Below are 14,858 nucleotides of genomic sequence, written 5' to 3'. Positions count from 1 at the left end.
TATCGATTTATCAGCCATTTAAACCTATGGGAAAGGATCGATCGTCAGGACGCTCGCAACGAACACCATAATATTCGATTCTTTACCATAGGTTTAAATGGCATAACAATCGATATATCGCAATCCACGCCACGCCACTGGTCAAAATCACCTATTTCGAGCATCGCTTTCGCAGCCAGGCCAGTGAGTCCCGCCGGAGAGTGGGTTCGAGATGGATCCTCTTGTCTAAGTCGATATCTCGAAACCGATCTCGTGTCTTGAGAGACACGCTTGATAGAATCAGTCGATTCATTTTAAAAGCCGAGCATTTCTATTTTCTCATGAGCTCTAAACGGCCGTACTAAGGAAGAACGCCGTATGAACATTCGAGAGTTGCCACATTTCCCTCGATAAAATGTTCATCTTGGAGGAAACTCATGAATATTCTGCCTTAAAATTTTCAGGACCTCCCGGTTGAATTGTGAGAAAAATTATCTAAAAAATCGGAGGGAAAACATTCATAAGTTAACCAGGAAATTTGTGTTTCATCGAGGGAAATTTGGCAACGCCTGAAGGTTCATACTGTTCCTCCTTAGTACAACAGTAAAGTCCTAAAGATTGCCTAAATGAGAGAGCTTGGTAGAGAATTTGTATGATTTAGTTCGGACATCGAATGACTCAAATCTGGCATCATATTGATCAGTCTACATTGGAACCAATCATGTCTGTATGCTGACAAACCCATACCTTCGATTGATGAATCTTAATCGAACGCCTATCGATAAATCGATAAATATAAAATCAATCGATTAATAACATTGCTAAGATGGGATTTCTTCGATCCGATCCGACAATCGATCGAATTTCTATGTCTCGTCGTTCCTGTGACACAATGACGTAACTCTATGTTGGGATTCATCCTACTGTCCATAGAATTTTAGGATACACAGGACTCACGAGATAATTGATTTACGCTGTTACGACCGAAGAGCAACGCTTTGTAGGCTCATCGATGTTAGGATTGAACATCGGATGATTCAAATCTGGTTTCGGTTCTAATTGGGAAGTATCAACATATTTTTTTAAAGTCTCCTCCTCGTTTTTATCTTTTTTAAGATACTGGAGGGTGGCCCTTTCCGGTTGCAATTGCGTCGTAGGTGGTGTCGAGAATAAATTGGACTCATTTCCGCCGAACGGAACTATGTGCATAATGACGTGAGCCCTGTTATGCATGTATTCTTATGGGTATCAGGGCTCATGTCTTAATGCACATAGCTCCTTTTGATAGAAACACGTCCAATTGACCTGGGAGAGTGACACGACGATGTCCGAGGAGTCCGGTCCTTGGGCCGCGTTCCTAGTTAAAGACTCGTTCATTTGTCCGTCAGATTCTTCTCTTCTTCTTCTCCCTCTTCTTCTTTTCCTTCTTCCTCTTGGGGGCGTCGCGGCGCCGCGCCGGGATGATAAACATGCGTTTTTTGCGAGTTGGAACTCCCATGTTACGAAACCACTAAAGAATCGGAAAAGAGAGAAGAAAACTCCCACGTTTATTCGGATGTTTCATTCCGATGGCTCACGCGATAATATCAGTCGGATTGATTCTCTCCAAATGGATTATTTGAATTGTTACAGGAAATCGAACCGAAGGCAAATTATTTTTGAGACATGCACCATTCATTTCGGATGGTGTTCGGGCCATATCCATAGCCGTTCCTAAAGTAGATTTTTCCTTTAAATATCGACGGTGAAACTACCAAACCACGTATCTCGTTTGCGGTGTTTAAAAATCTACGCTCGCATTTTATTTTTTTGAAGTAGACCAAATCAATATCATTCCTTGAAATTTTCACAGAATTCTCTCCGCACGATGAGGAAAAATCACAAAAACTTTCAAGACCGGACGTTAAGTAGTTTTTCATTTAAAAAATAAAGTATGACAGGAAGTCTGCGACGTCGCAAACCGAGATACGTGGTTTGGTAGTTTCACCGTCGATATGTTTCATACCTATCGTCCAATGTCAAAACGCCGCAATTTGATTCCAAATTTTTTTCCATTCATCCTCGCGCGATATGTTTTTTTTTTTTTTTTTTTCAAGTATACACTTGTTGATATGAACTCCATATATTTTCAGAATGACTGTCTTATATCTCATACTGTTACAAATTGCATTTGTAGAAACTCGTTCTAACTTAATTATAGCACTAAAAAGATCAACTTCCATAGCAAAAGAGTATCTTGTTAGGAAAATTCGTGATTGAGTTGCGGCATCCTTCTCGTGGACAATAGAATGGTCTCAGTGGCAGAGCGTGAATGATCGATTATTATCGATATTTCCCCATTTGAAGCTATGGTAAAAGATCGATTATTAGGGTGTTCGTGACGAGCACCCTGTTTATCGATCCTTTTCCATAGGTTCAAATGGCAGGAGATCAATCGAAAAAATCGCAAAAAACGCCACGCCACTGAATGGTCTACATTGTGGTAAATTTAGTCTAGGCTCAATGATACTTTTCATATTGCCTCATAAAAAGAACAAATTTCACAAACCATTCCAAGTGAAATTCAACAGTTTAATAACTTTGAAAGTACAATGTACATCCTTGCGAGAGGCTGCCGTGATTCGGCGCTTTAAATAATAAGGAATACCGGTGAGAAAATTGACGTGTTTCGAAAATTTAAAGATAGGTCCGTGCCCTTTTTGAATGTTGTCAAGATCCTAATTTTTTTCTTTATTTATTTTATTCAGGAAAATGACTTTATAAATAAGCGCTAGGCAGCATTATTAGAGGCCTTATTTGTCGATGTATATAAGAAAAATATATATATTTTTTTTGCTTCAAGATTGACTGAATAAGTAATTATTGGAGCTTACCTATCTGTATCAGAAGCACTATTCAAATTTCAGCGAATTGTAGGTATAGATCAGTCATTAAACTACTTTTTACAGTCAAAACACGTGTAGATATTTTGAAACTGAACCTTTGGTGATGAAATGTTTTTCAATCGAAAATACATCAAAGAATGTGAAGGATTGTTTTGGCGAGTGAATTGTGCGTAATTTTGTTTATCACAAAACTCTCCACAAGATCTGCTGCAGTTCTGATATGAAGAAGGACAAGGTTGCACTAAAGACAGTGGAATCGGACATTGTCATCTCAGTGTGAGGTCATTGTAAAATTTCCGTTTGTTAAATATTCTTATTATCATTCTGAAAATGAGCTCATCACAGGTCACCAGTACTGATGAGATCAAACACTTCAGTTAATATGCCTACAAATTTTCCTCTGAATGGATTTTCTCACAACAGAGTGTCCAGACACAATTACTAGAGCCTTTCCAAAACGTTCTACAGCGAATAAAAAAGGAGGAAAAAATAATAGGGGTGCAAAGGGTATTATACTAGTTGATCTCAAAGAATTTTAGTGGCCAGTTCCAAATTCCTGTCAGAGTTGATCAGATGTTCAGTGGGTGTAAATAAGAACATACTGCTTGTTACTACAATTCTACTGGATTATATATCGACAGTGCAAGTTTGCAACCACGTATCTTGGTTTGCGACGTAGCAGACTTTTTGTCTTACTTCATGTTTTAAATGGAAAATTACTCAACGGCAATTCTTAAAAACTCCCGTGATTTTTCTGCTATGTGCAAACGAAATCCTGCGAAAACTTCTAGGAATGATGTCGATTTGTTCTCCTTTACAAAAATACGCCACGACCGTATTACGTGAAATCTGTTGTCAAAATTAGTAAGTGAATTCTTTAGTCTCTTGACAATAGAATTGCGATCTCAAAGTTCGAGAAAGATGACGAGTGACTGAAAAAATGGAACCAATCGATGCGATATATCACATGTCTTTTGGCACAAAATATGACGTCCATCGAATCACAGTGACTTTAGTGCCAAATCATAATGCCTAAAAATGTAAGTGAGAGTTGTTGAATGAATTCGACGCAAAAGCTAATCATCATGGGTCCAAGCAAAAAAATCTCATTATCAGCCTTCTGGAAAAATGAGGCGATGGTGGAAGTGGATGATAACTTTTTAACATTGTAACGTATCCAAGAAGAGATAAGTACAATAGCATTCGACGAAACAAATTAGAAATTAGCAGAAAAGCGCACCACGACTCATCATGTAAAGAAACGGATGCATTTAGATTAATATTTGAAATAAAATTAAATTAGAACTTGCAAAAAAAAAAAAAAAAAAGGTTTGATGTTTCGCTCTGAATTTTGAATTACCTTTTCCTCACAAAACACTATTAAACTATTAAATTAAGGCACGGTATTTTTTTGAGTCTCTTTTGCTTTCTTACGTGTCTGTATTATTATCAGTGATTAACATTTTGCTCCAACAAATTAAAGTAACCATCATGTTGACCATCGTTAATTAGAGAAAGCTATTAAAGAGCCACGTTTAAATAACTCTAGTGTGGGAGAAATAGCAGTAGAACATAGTCATGGCTAAAGTGTGAAACCACGTAACTCCTTTTTTGATGTTGCAGATTTCTGGTCATACTTTATTTTTTATTACAAACACTAGGCAACTTAATTTCTTGAAAACTTCCTTGGTTTTTCTTTCTCTGCAAGCAGAATATTCCATAAAAATTTCAAGTTATATAGTCGACTTTTTTTCTTCGAAAAAGAAAAATAAGATCAGAGATTTTGAAACACCCCACTGGAAATACGTGGTTTTGCACTTTGGCCATCGATATTTATCTTGTGAGGGTGCCTTTGCACTTTCGGTCTTTCACACCTTTGGAATTCAAACACAGATTGCATTCTTAAATTGGAACAGAATGTCATTTGAAATCTTAGGGAAGTAAAAATCGGATTCAGTGCATGTCTCTTCAAATTCAAAAAACGGAGCCATCCAATATTACACAAAATAGAAGCATTTGTTTCATCTCACAAAAATCTTCACACATCAAAATTCAATTAGTGTCTTGTGAGAATTAATGATTTTAAATTTGCTTCACCGAAATCTGAGACAAATAAAGGTAAAAAAATTGGCAAAGTCGCATCTTTCTGCAAAATTAATCGAAATTTCATATGCAATGTTTATCCCACCAATGGAGAATTCGCATGCGAATTTATTATTGCTTCATCTGAAAGTGCTTAAAAAGCTGATTTCACAGTATTTTTAATACTTTCTTCTGATATGAGAAATAGTATAAAAATAGATTTAAAAATAAGAAAATGCACCGTCTAGTGACGTCATCTGGCGGCATTTCCCATTTAAACACACGCATTTTAGCAGCTTAGATCATTTTGTCATATCTTCTCCAATAACCGTTCAATTCATGAACCAAGGGTATCCTCGTGTTCAGTTCACTCAGTAGTTTCCCCAAAAACACGAAATTCGTCATATTTCAAACACCCGAAGATATTACCACTATTGTAAGATAAGTAGATTGTTTTCGAGTAAGTAAAGTTCAATTGTACCCAGGTAAATTTTTTATTTTGGCTGACGACTATCATCCCAACGAGGAAAAAGACGCCTCCTCAACCGTGATATTAATTATTAATAGTATTAATATTAACACGGTAGAGTAGAAATATAAGAAATTCACAAAGAGTATCAGTCAGTCAGAATAACCGTTCAATTCATAAACCAAGGGTATCCTCGTGTTCAGCTCACTCAGTAGTTTCCCCTTACACACGAAATTCATCAATTTTCCAGACACCTGCAAATTCTCTATTTTGAATAACATGGCATATCACAAGGTTCACTTGACAAATCACAAAACCGATTTTCTACCACATACCTATCCGGAAACCTTTTTCCACTTGGATATTTAAAACACCGTCCCCTGCTCAAGATCATTCGATGACGACACGCACGTGGGAATCACAAAAATCCAGGCTTGAAATCACGAAAATCCAGGCTTGAAATCGCGAAAATCCAGGCTTTAAATCGCGAAAACTGGGGCGATCTCGTGGGGAATCCGCGGAAATCCAGACGAAACGGGGACCAAAGGAATCCGTCGACAAACCGGGGCCAGGACTAAAGGCCGATCAGGAGATCAGACAAGACGGCGAGCGGCTGACTGACGCGCGAGATCGTTCAAACGCTGATTCTCTCGCCTTCTCCGCGCCGCTCGGTGGGTCACAATCAGGTAATCAAGTAATCAGGTATAACGGTAGAGCTGGCGATAGCATTCACGGCGGAAAAATAAATAAACGCAAGAAAAGTGATTCATACTGACAATGAGTCGTGTAGATTACATTCATACCGAAGTGGTATCCTGCCATGCTGGGGAAGAACGCCGTATGAGCCTTCAACGTTGCCAAGTTTCCTCCGATAAAAATCTAATTTTCTTGCGAAATTTCGTATAATTATGATTATCCAAAATTTTCAGACAATTGTGTGGGTAGCTTAATCTAAACTATCTGAAAAGTTCAAGGAAAAATATGCATGAATGTTGTCAAAAATGCATGTTTTATCAAGGGAAATTTGGAAACTCTCAAATGTTCTTACGGCGTTCTTCCTTAACACGGTAGTATGATACTGGGTCGGTGACTTAGGAACCAAAATAACCTGATGAGAACGCCATTAATCAGAATCACGGTGATAAGCTAAAGTCCAGTAAAATTTCTTCATTTTGAGCTCATCCACATTCAATTTGATTCAATTGACATCAAAATAATATATGTATATTTTCTTTTTTTGCTCATCTCTGCTAAAAATGATGAGTAGGCTTTTCAGAATTCGCCGACTCACATGGCTCATATGAGTAGAAATCCTACTCATATCACTAGAATATTCTACTTATAACAGTAGATAAGTTCAATTCAAATAAATTTAATTTTTTTCATTTTTCAGAAGTGTTGTTTCTGACCAGGAGACACCGACACAGTGAGTAAATTTGAAAAATAAAGGCATTTTGTACTTATAATTTTTTTGATGCGGTGACTAGTTTCTGAGATATCGGACATGGTAGATTCAATTCTGAACTCATAAGAGTTGAAATCTCTGGTCATGTGAGTTAAAATCTCTATTCATATGAGTTGGCGAAAACTGAATAGAGAAATTCTGCTCATATGGGTTAAATTCTATTCATATAAGTTGAAATTCTATTCATATGAGTTGAAATTCTATTCATTTGATTTGAAATCCTATTCATACGACTTTGATTTTCTACTCATTTGTACTCACCATTTTTAGCAGGGATTGGATACTTCACGCAATACTTCACGCATTGCGCCAAATGGTGTAGTCGGCGTAAAGCCCATATAAGCGCCTACAAGACTGCATGAATACTTCTCGCATTGCGCCAAATGCATCAAAGGTGGAGTGATACCACTATTCGAACTCGTAGGAGCGCGTGTGGTATACCTCGTCAACTGAAGGCGAAACATTCGTGCATAAAGCCACTAATGCCCGCTACACGTGGATTGAGCTGACATGAGGTAGATTAACATGTGAACTGCTTCTTTTAAGTTGGACTACGAAGTGAGTATCACTTAAGGTGATTCGATGGACGCCATATTTTGTGTCAGAACGGCATGCAATATATCGCATCAATTGGTTGCATTTTGTCGGCTACTCGTCATTTTTCTCCAATTTTGAGATCGCGATTCTGTTGTCAGGAGACTAAAGCACTCACTTACCAATTTTAACAAAGAAATTCAACGTAATAAAAGCGTGGGTTTTTTTTTAGAGAGAGAAAACATCGCATTCGATACTGATATCGGAACTGCACTCGAATGCGATATTTTCTCTCTAAAAAAACCATGCCTTTATTAACTTGAATTTCTTTGTTAAAATTGGTAAGTGAGTGCTTTAGTCTCCTGACAAAAGAATTGCGATCTCAAAATCGGAGAAAAATGACGAGTAGCTGAAAAGAATGGAACCAATTGAAGCGATATATCGCATGCCGTTCTGACACAAAATATGGCGTACATCGAATCACCTTATATATACGGATGTGCTGAACGTTCTTTCGACTTCACCATACTAATCTGGAAAAAAGTTAAAGAGGTAGTGCGAGATTTTCGAATCACACTGTACAAGATCTGCATTTTCGGGTACACTAGTTTTTAACATCAACTGATCCAACCGTTCGATACAATAATATTCGCTTACTCCCGGTTTAGATTCACCTGATTAGTGATTTAGTCTCATGACAACAGAATTGCGATCTCAAAATTGGAGAAAAATGACGAGTAGCTGAAAAAATGGAACCAATTGATGCGATATATCGCATGCCGTTCTGACACAAAATATGGCGTCCATCGAATCACCTTAACTTTCACCCTTCCTCCCCAAAATTTTGTGAAAATTACGCCTTTGACCTTGTCGTGTGGCCCATTTGAACTGCATTTTGCAATTTGGACCTATAAATTCTGGCTTATCTGAAAAAACACTTATGTGCATGGGGAATCAAATGGCACATACGTTGTGTATAAACCGGGCCAGAATTTATAGTTCCAAATTGCAAAATGCAGTCCATTTACCCCTTTGACACGACAATCTCCGAGCCCTTATCTCATATTCGAAGCGTGAAGCTGCCTGTGCGGCACGAGCAATCATTTCTTTAACACGCTGGTAGAGTATTAGAATCCAAAGAGTTATTATGCAATCGGGCTCTTGGAGTCCGCGGGCGGGCCTTTGAGCCCTGAAGCCCGCCTCTCCGCGGCATTTGCGGGTCTCACGCTCTCCGCGCAAAGGCACGCCGCGATTCGAGCGACCTTTGCCTCCCACCCGTGCTCCACCGCCACCCCCCGCCCTACCGCTTCGGCGCTTTTTCATTTCTTTTCTTGTAGTCCCGTTTTTCGGCGGCTGCCTTTGAGGCCGTTTTCGGCAGAGATAAGCGTCCATTGATGAGTGCGCGATGATAAGAGAATACTCACGCGAAATGCTGCAGAAATCGGTGCTTGGTGCGTTGGATGAAGCGTTTACTATGCTGCCGTGCTAAGAAAAAACGCCGTATGAGCGTTCGAGAGTTGCCGAATTTCCTCCGATGAAATGTTTATTTTTGAGGAAACATTGGAAAAAAAAACACATTGGATCTAGAGTCCAGACTCTTGAAAACATTGACAAGAAACAGGACTCTTGATTCAATCAGATTTAAGCTTATATCAAAAGGAAATCCGCTCAAATTAAGAGACCTGGTTCTTGATTTAAGCTTAAATCTGATTGAATCAAGATTTTTTTTTCTTGTCGATGTTTTTAAGAGTCTGGACTCTAGATCAAATGTGTTTTTTTGCAGTGAAGCTATGGATATTTTTCCTTGAAATTTTCAGGAGCTTTAGTTGAAATTGCATCAAAATTATCTGAAATATTGGATGAAACATATTTTCGAATTTCCCCAATTTGTGAATTACCGAAGGAAATTTGGCAACGCCTGAGGGCTCATACGGGGTTTTTCCTTAGCACAACAGAAAGGTGCCACGCACTTTCAAAGGCTTTTTTTGCATACATTGTCGTTCCCCTCACAAAAGAATACATATAACTACATTTCATAGTGCCAAATTTCCCCCGCGAATTTCATTTATATCAGTAGAATCTCGGTCTTATCTAACTGGAAATTTCACCGATTTTTCCTCTGATCTCATGCGAAAATGAAAAAAAACTGCATTTCGATATTGTCAAATTTCTCTCGCAAATTGCATCTATACCAGGAGAATCTCGTTATTTTCTAACTGGAAATTTCGCTGATTTTTCCTCTGATCCCATACGAAAATCAAAAAAAATTTCGACTTGAAGCGCATCGGTTCATTTTTGTAAAAAATTGAAATGTCCTAGTAAATTTTGCAACCTTGGAATGGAGTTACGTTTCTTTGTGCGGGAAACAACCATTGACGTGGCGTGCTTTGCGATTCATCGATTGATCGGCCATTTAGACCTATGGAAAAAGATCGATAAACAGGGTGTTCGCATCGAAAACCTTAATGCTAGATTCTCCACCATAGTTTCAACTGAGAAAATATCGAAAATCGATCATTCATGCCCCGCCACTGGAAACGAAGAAATGCAGAATTCGCTATTTTACACTAAGAGAAAAATTCGTTGAATCTATTTTTTTCTGTTTTTTTTTTTTTTTTTTTTTTTTTTTTTTTTTTTTTTTTTTTTTTTTTTGAGAGCCCCATTGGTCGTTTCCTTATTCCATTCAAGAATACCAAAATTTTCAGGCTTGGGTAAACGAAAGTGTACAGTCACAAAAACCGAATTTCGGTGAGCTGAAAAAAATCGATTTCTGTGACCGTATACTCCGGTTTTGCAAGCCGAATGGCTCTGGTGTTAAATATGAACCGAACTTTTTTACTCCGCGTGCCCCACTCACAGTTCATGTCAGTCAGTCGTGGGAAGTGCTAAGGAAAAACACCGTATAAACCTTCAGGCGTTGCCAAATTTCCATCGGTAAGTCACTTGCTATTGGAAAATTTGTAAAAATATTTCCTCCACTATTTCAGATAATTTTGATCGCAATATCAACTAAAGTTCCTGAAAATTTTAAAGAACAATATTCGTAGCCTTCCTCAAAAATTAACATTTTATCGGAGGGAATTTGGCAACTCTCGAATGTTCATACGGCGCTTTTCCTCAGCCAGGCAGAGCAGCGTTCAGAGGAATGAAAATAATGGCAATCAAAGAATGAAAAAATCTAAATCATAATTCCGATGTAAAGATGGTACGTCTAACAGATAAAAAAAGAGATGAAAAAATCCCGTGATAATATTTTGGGTGTTTATATATGATTGACCTACCCCCGAGAGGAAATAGATTATCAAAGTTCACCTTTACTTACTTTGCCCGTTCTCCAGTCCCCACCGACCTGTCAACAGATTATCGGCACTAATTACTTCCAGAATTTTCTCCAAAACGAACAGGAGAGCAGTGCTCCGTTGTCATTTGTAATTTTGAGTAAAATATTCGGGACGAAATCTTCGGATTCCTGTAGAGACTCGGACTGAAGGTTCAGTTACACGATCAAATTGAGCCATCAAACTGAAGCTCTGATTGGTGAAAAAAGACCTGAGGTGAGGATGCGACCAATGAGAGGCCCAATTTGATGGCTCAATTTGATCGTGTAACTGGATCTAGAGATGGTTTCTTTTGTTTTCAAATCGATTGAATCGGAGTTAGACAACGCTTAAATACCAACCGAGCCCTCTCTTTGGAGTAGAGCGAAAGCCCCAAATGTTCTAAATTAATTCCGAAATGTAATTAATTGTGGCAAAATGTCGCAAATTCACTGGAGAAAAAGATTGGTAGATTTTACCATTCCTTCACGCCGTATTTCACACAGCATTAATTCATATCCAATTCTGCCAGATGAAAGGTAAACGTTACTATATACTGGTACAGGTAACCAATCCTCTGGCAGAATCGACTTGAAGATTGGTAGAATTTACCATTCCTTCGCGATGTGTGAAATACAGCGTGAAGGAATGGTAAATCTACCAATCTTTTTTTTTCAGTGTATAAGATTGTTTCCGTTATCTGCAAAATGTATCACCAAAATGTTGAAACTTTGTGAAAAAGCTTAGGGACTCTACAAGTTTTACGAAAGCTACCGCATGGATATGTGTCCTCCAGAATGCGACACCGGAACTTTGCTCATGCCATAGAAGGTTAACTTTCGCTCAATATTTTTAAGAGCTGGCAACTTCGCTCGAGCACACGGACTTAGTTTTTGATGAATTCAATACTTGCACGGAGCAAATAAATCCGAGGGAATCTCTAAATAGTCGAGCAAAGGTCCATCGCTAAGACAAATATTTTCATCAACAGAGTGATTATGAGAGAGATGACATCACGGACGTGTTCCAGACTTGATAAGTGTTTTATCGTGAGAACGACATAGCTTAATGATGGAGCCCATTTCGGGCCGTTAAAAAACTGCAAAACTGCAACCCACTCGTGCCACGATTGTTAAACATTGATCAACCTTCGGAAAACATCACAAGATAAGAATATCGACGGTGAAACTACCAAACCACGTATCTCGGTTTGCGACGTCACAGACTTCCTGTCATACTTTATTTTTTAAATGAAAAACTACTTATCGTCCAGTCTTGAAAATTTCTGTGATTTTTCCTCTTTTTGTGGAGAAAATTCTGTGAAAATTTCAAGGAATGATATTGATTTGGTCTACTTTAAAAAAATAAAATGCGAGCGTAGATTTTTAAACACCGCAAACGAGATACGTGGTTTGGTAGTTTCACCGTCGATATTCTCCAGATTACGACTGTTTCTCTCTAACGGAGAGTAATCATAATTTATCAAGATCATTTTTTAATACGGATGATTGACAGTTTCCACTCACAATCAGCTTCACCGGAAAGAAAAATTGTTGATTTAACATTCTGAATGTGAAGAAAGTGTGCGAGAACTTATAAAATGCCGAATTGCCCGCTGTAGCAGTTACTTTAGCAATGCCAGGATGTGAAACTAACTGCTGTGGCGGGTAATTTAGCATTTTATAAGTTCTTGCAAACTTTTTCTACATCCAGAATGTTAAATCAACTTCACTTTTTTTTCGGTGTTTATTTTGCTTCATTATTTCGATGGATTTTTTTTTTATTATAAACTTTGAAATTTATATTATTATGACTGATTATAATGGACCGCACTAGACGAGATGCAAATTTAAGCATTCTAATACATGTTTCTTAACTACAAACCTACGTAGAACACGATTCTTGCATCAAAAATTACCAAATCAACTCCTAACTAAGATAATAAAGTTTTAATTTCACATTGGTTGCGGGAAATTTGAATTGCCTTGTCACAAGAAACACACCACTCTACGTGAGTCAATTCGTGCACTACAACGATTTTGGCAGGCTTCTCAATCAAACATTGTTCATCTCCGACCCTTTAGGTATTGTTTAAAGTGTAAACAATTTGTTAAGCCGAGCTGAGGAGTCAAGATTGAGGTTGCTAGATTTACATATGGACGGAGTTAAACAGAAAGGAACCAAGCCACATCGGGATCGAACCGAGAAAAAGAGGCTTAAAGTTTAGCTCCTGCATAAGACTCAATGTAAAAGTTAAACTTCAAGTTCAATTTCTGCAAAATTTGCTCCAACAAAAACTTTGAATTTTTGGCGATAGATAGTAGAGCAGTGGTTGAGTTCAAAACCACTCATAACTCAATTTTTTCCAAAATGTGGGTTGGTTCCTTTCTGCTTAACTCAGTCCATATTGCAGTAATTGCCATGGTAAAGTTTCGTGTGCGATTTGACTCAGCTAGACCATCATGACCGGGAGGCTTGAGTCCACGCATCAAGAAACATTAATTATCTTGGTTAGGAGTTAGTATCAGTCATTTTCGTTGCGCGATTCGTATTTTGAGGGGAATTTTGGTTAAGGAACATGTATCAGAGTGCTTACTTCCCTGCCTTGTCTAGTGGTTCATTGATATAATATAATATTCGGCGCAAAACGCATTGTCCAGTCCTCTGTTCTATGATCAACTAAAAACCAAAGAAGGGTGGAATAGAAATCCTGAGAGATACCTGTTGACAATTGAAGCAGTCATAGTAACAATAGCGAGGCTCTTTAGCAATGTTTCTTGTGTAACCTAATCTTATAATAATACATAATATATTATATTCACAAAAAGGTGAATATTTATTCCATTTTATTTGATTCCTGCCCTAACTGGTAACAGCGCCTTATTGAGCAAATACCTTGAGACTACCTCGCTTTGACACGAAATTAAAGAGGAATATATTTTAGAAAAAGGAACCTCATTGCACCGATCGCTTGTTTCTGGATTCTTTGCAGTCATTCTATTTTAAATGAATTTTTAAAAAATCTTTTAAGAAGTACAATATGATTTAATCTGCATTTTGGGGGGTATGTTTTAGAAAATTTGGCAAGTATGTATAAACACAAATCCAAATAAAATGTTAAAAAAGTGCTGGGCTCACATTGCTCGCAGATAAAATTCAAAAATAATCAACCAAAAACAAATAAATATGTAAATATTTGCCATCTTATGACCCTATTGTAGATTTTTCTGGGTTCAAAGTGTATTTCCTATCGTTAAGAGGTATTACACAACATGCGTGACTTTTGTATCATTTTTTAACTTTATAGACCATGCTTGCCAAAATGTACCATCAAAAGGTTTCAGAGTGCACTGCCACATCTTATTTAAGCAGCAATTAGGATTGGGAGCAACATCTGAACCAATCCTTATTGACCCACTTTTAAAAAATGTCAGTCGGTAGGTTCGTGATGCAGAGTTTTGGCACAAACTAGCTACAAAACACACTAAAGGCCTAGAGCTTGACAGATTATCATGTTACCGTTTAAATTTTTTGAAACTGAAATTGAGCTCTGAAAGTATTTGGATCCACTCTATGGCACAACATTTTTCGAGGGAATATGGGATTTTCCAACATGGATTATTTCCTCGTTGTTGCCTTTACATTGATACAAAATTGGACGTATTTATGCTAAATGGAACTATGTGCGAGTAGAAAGATGGGGGTGTGCTTGTGCTCGTTAGCTGAGGGCCGTAAGAATGAATGGGAATTTATTGTAAAAGCGCCAGTGACGTCAGCAGCAACGACCGAGACCGGGCAGGACGCACTGGGGTAAAATTCTCGGGTAAAATTACCAAAATTCAGGGTTCTATTTGATCCCAGTTTTTTCTTGGTAAAATTACCATTTATGGAATTGGTAATTTTACCGAGAAATCTCGGTAAAATAATTGAACTTTCTCGGTAATTTTACTGGACCTTGGTAAAAACGCCAATATTTTTTATTGACTGTGTAGAATAAACGAGATTAAATGGCAAAGTTACCGGGAATTGATTACCAATAAAAGTAGTATACTTACCTGAAAAAACAGTAAAAATACCGGTTTTTAGGCAAGCTTACCAGTCTGACATACTAAAATTACAAATAATTG

General features: G+C 37.7%; 1 protein-coding gene across 3 annotated transcripts in view; it reads right to left on the bottom strand.

Moving 5' to 3' along the window:
- fusl (transmembrane protein fuseless) overlaps positions 1–6,045 on the bottom strand; it is a 63,953-nt gene extending 57,908 nt beyond the window's left edge. For 2 of the 3 annotated variants that reach the window (XM_019047297.2, XM_072304660.1), the window contains exon 1: positions 5,751–6,045. The gene's annotated coding sequence lies outside the window, so the exon portion shown is untranslated. Of the gene's footprint in view, positions 1–5,743 lie in introns of all 3 variants that reach the window. The other variant, XM_019047298.2, reaches the window with a different exon arrangement.
- Between the last annotated feature and the right edge of the window lie 8,813 nt (positions 6,046–14,858).

The sequence above is a fragment of the Bemisia tabaci genome, chromosome 9 (assembly GCF_918797505.1).
Source record: "Bemisia tabaci chromosome 9, PGI_BMITA_v3".
NCBI classification, from domain to species: domain Eukaryota; kingdom Metazoa; phylum Arthropoda; class Insecta; order Hemiptera; family Aleyrodidae; genus Bemisia; species Bemisia tabaci.
This window is presented reverse-complemented; position numbering and strand designations above follow the sequence as displayed.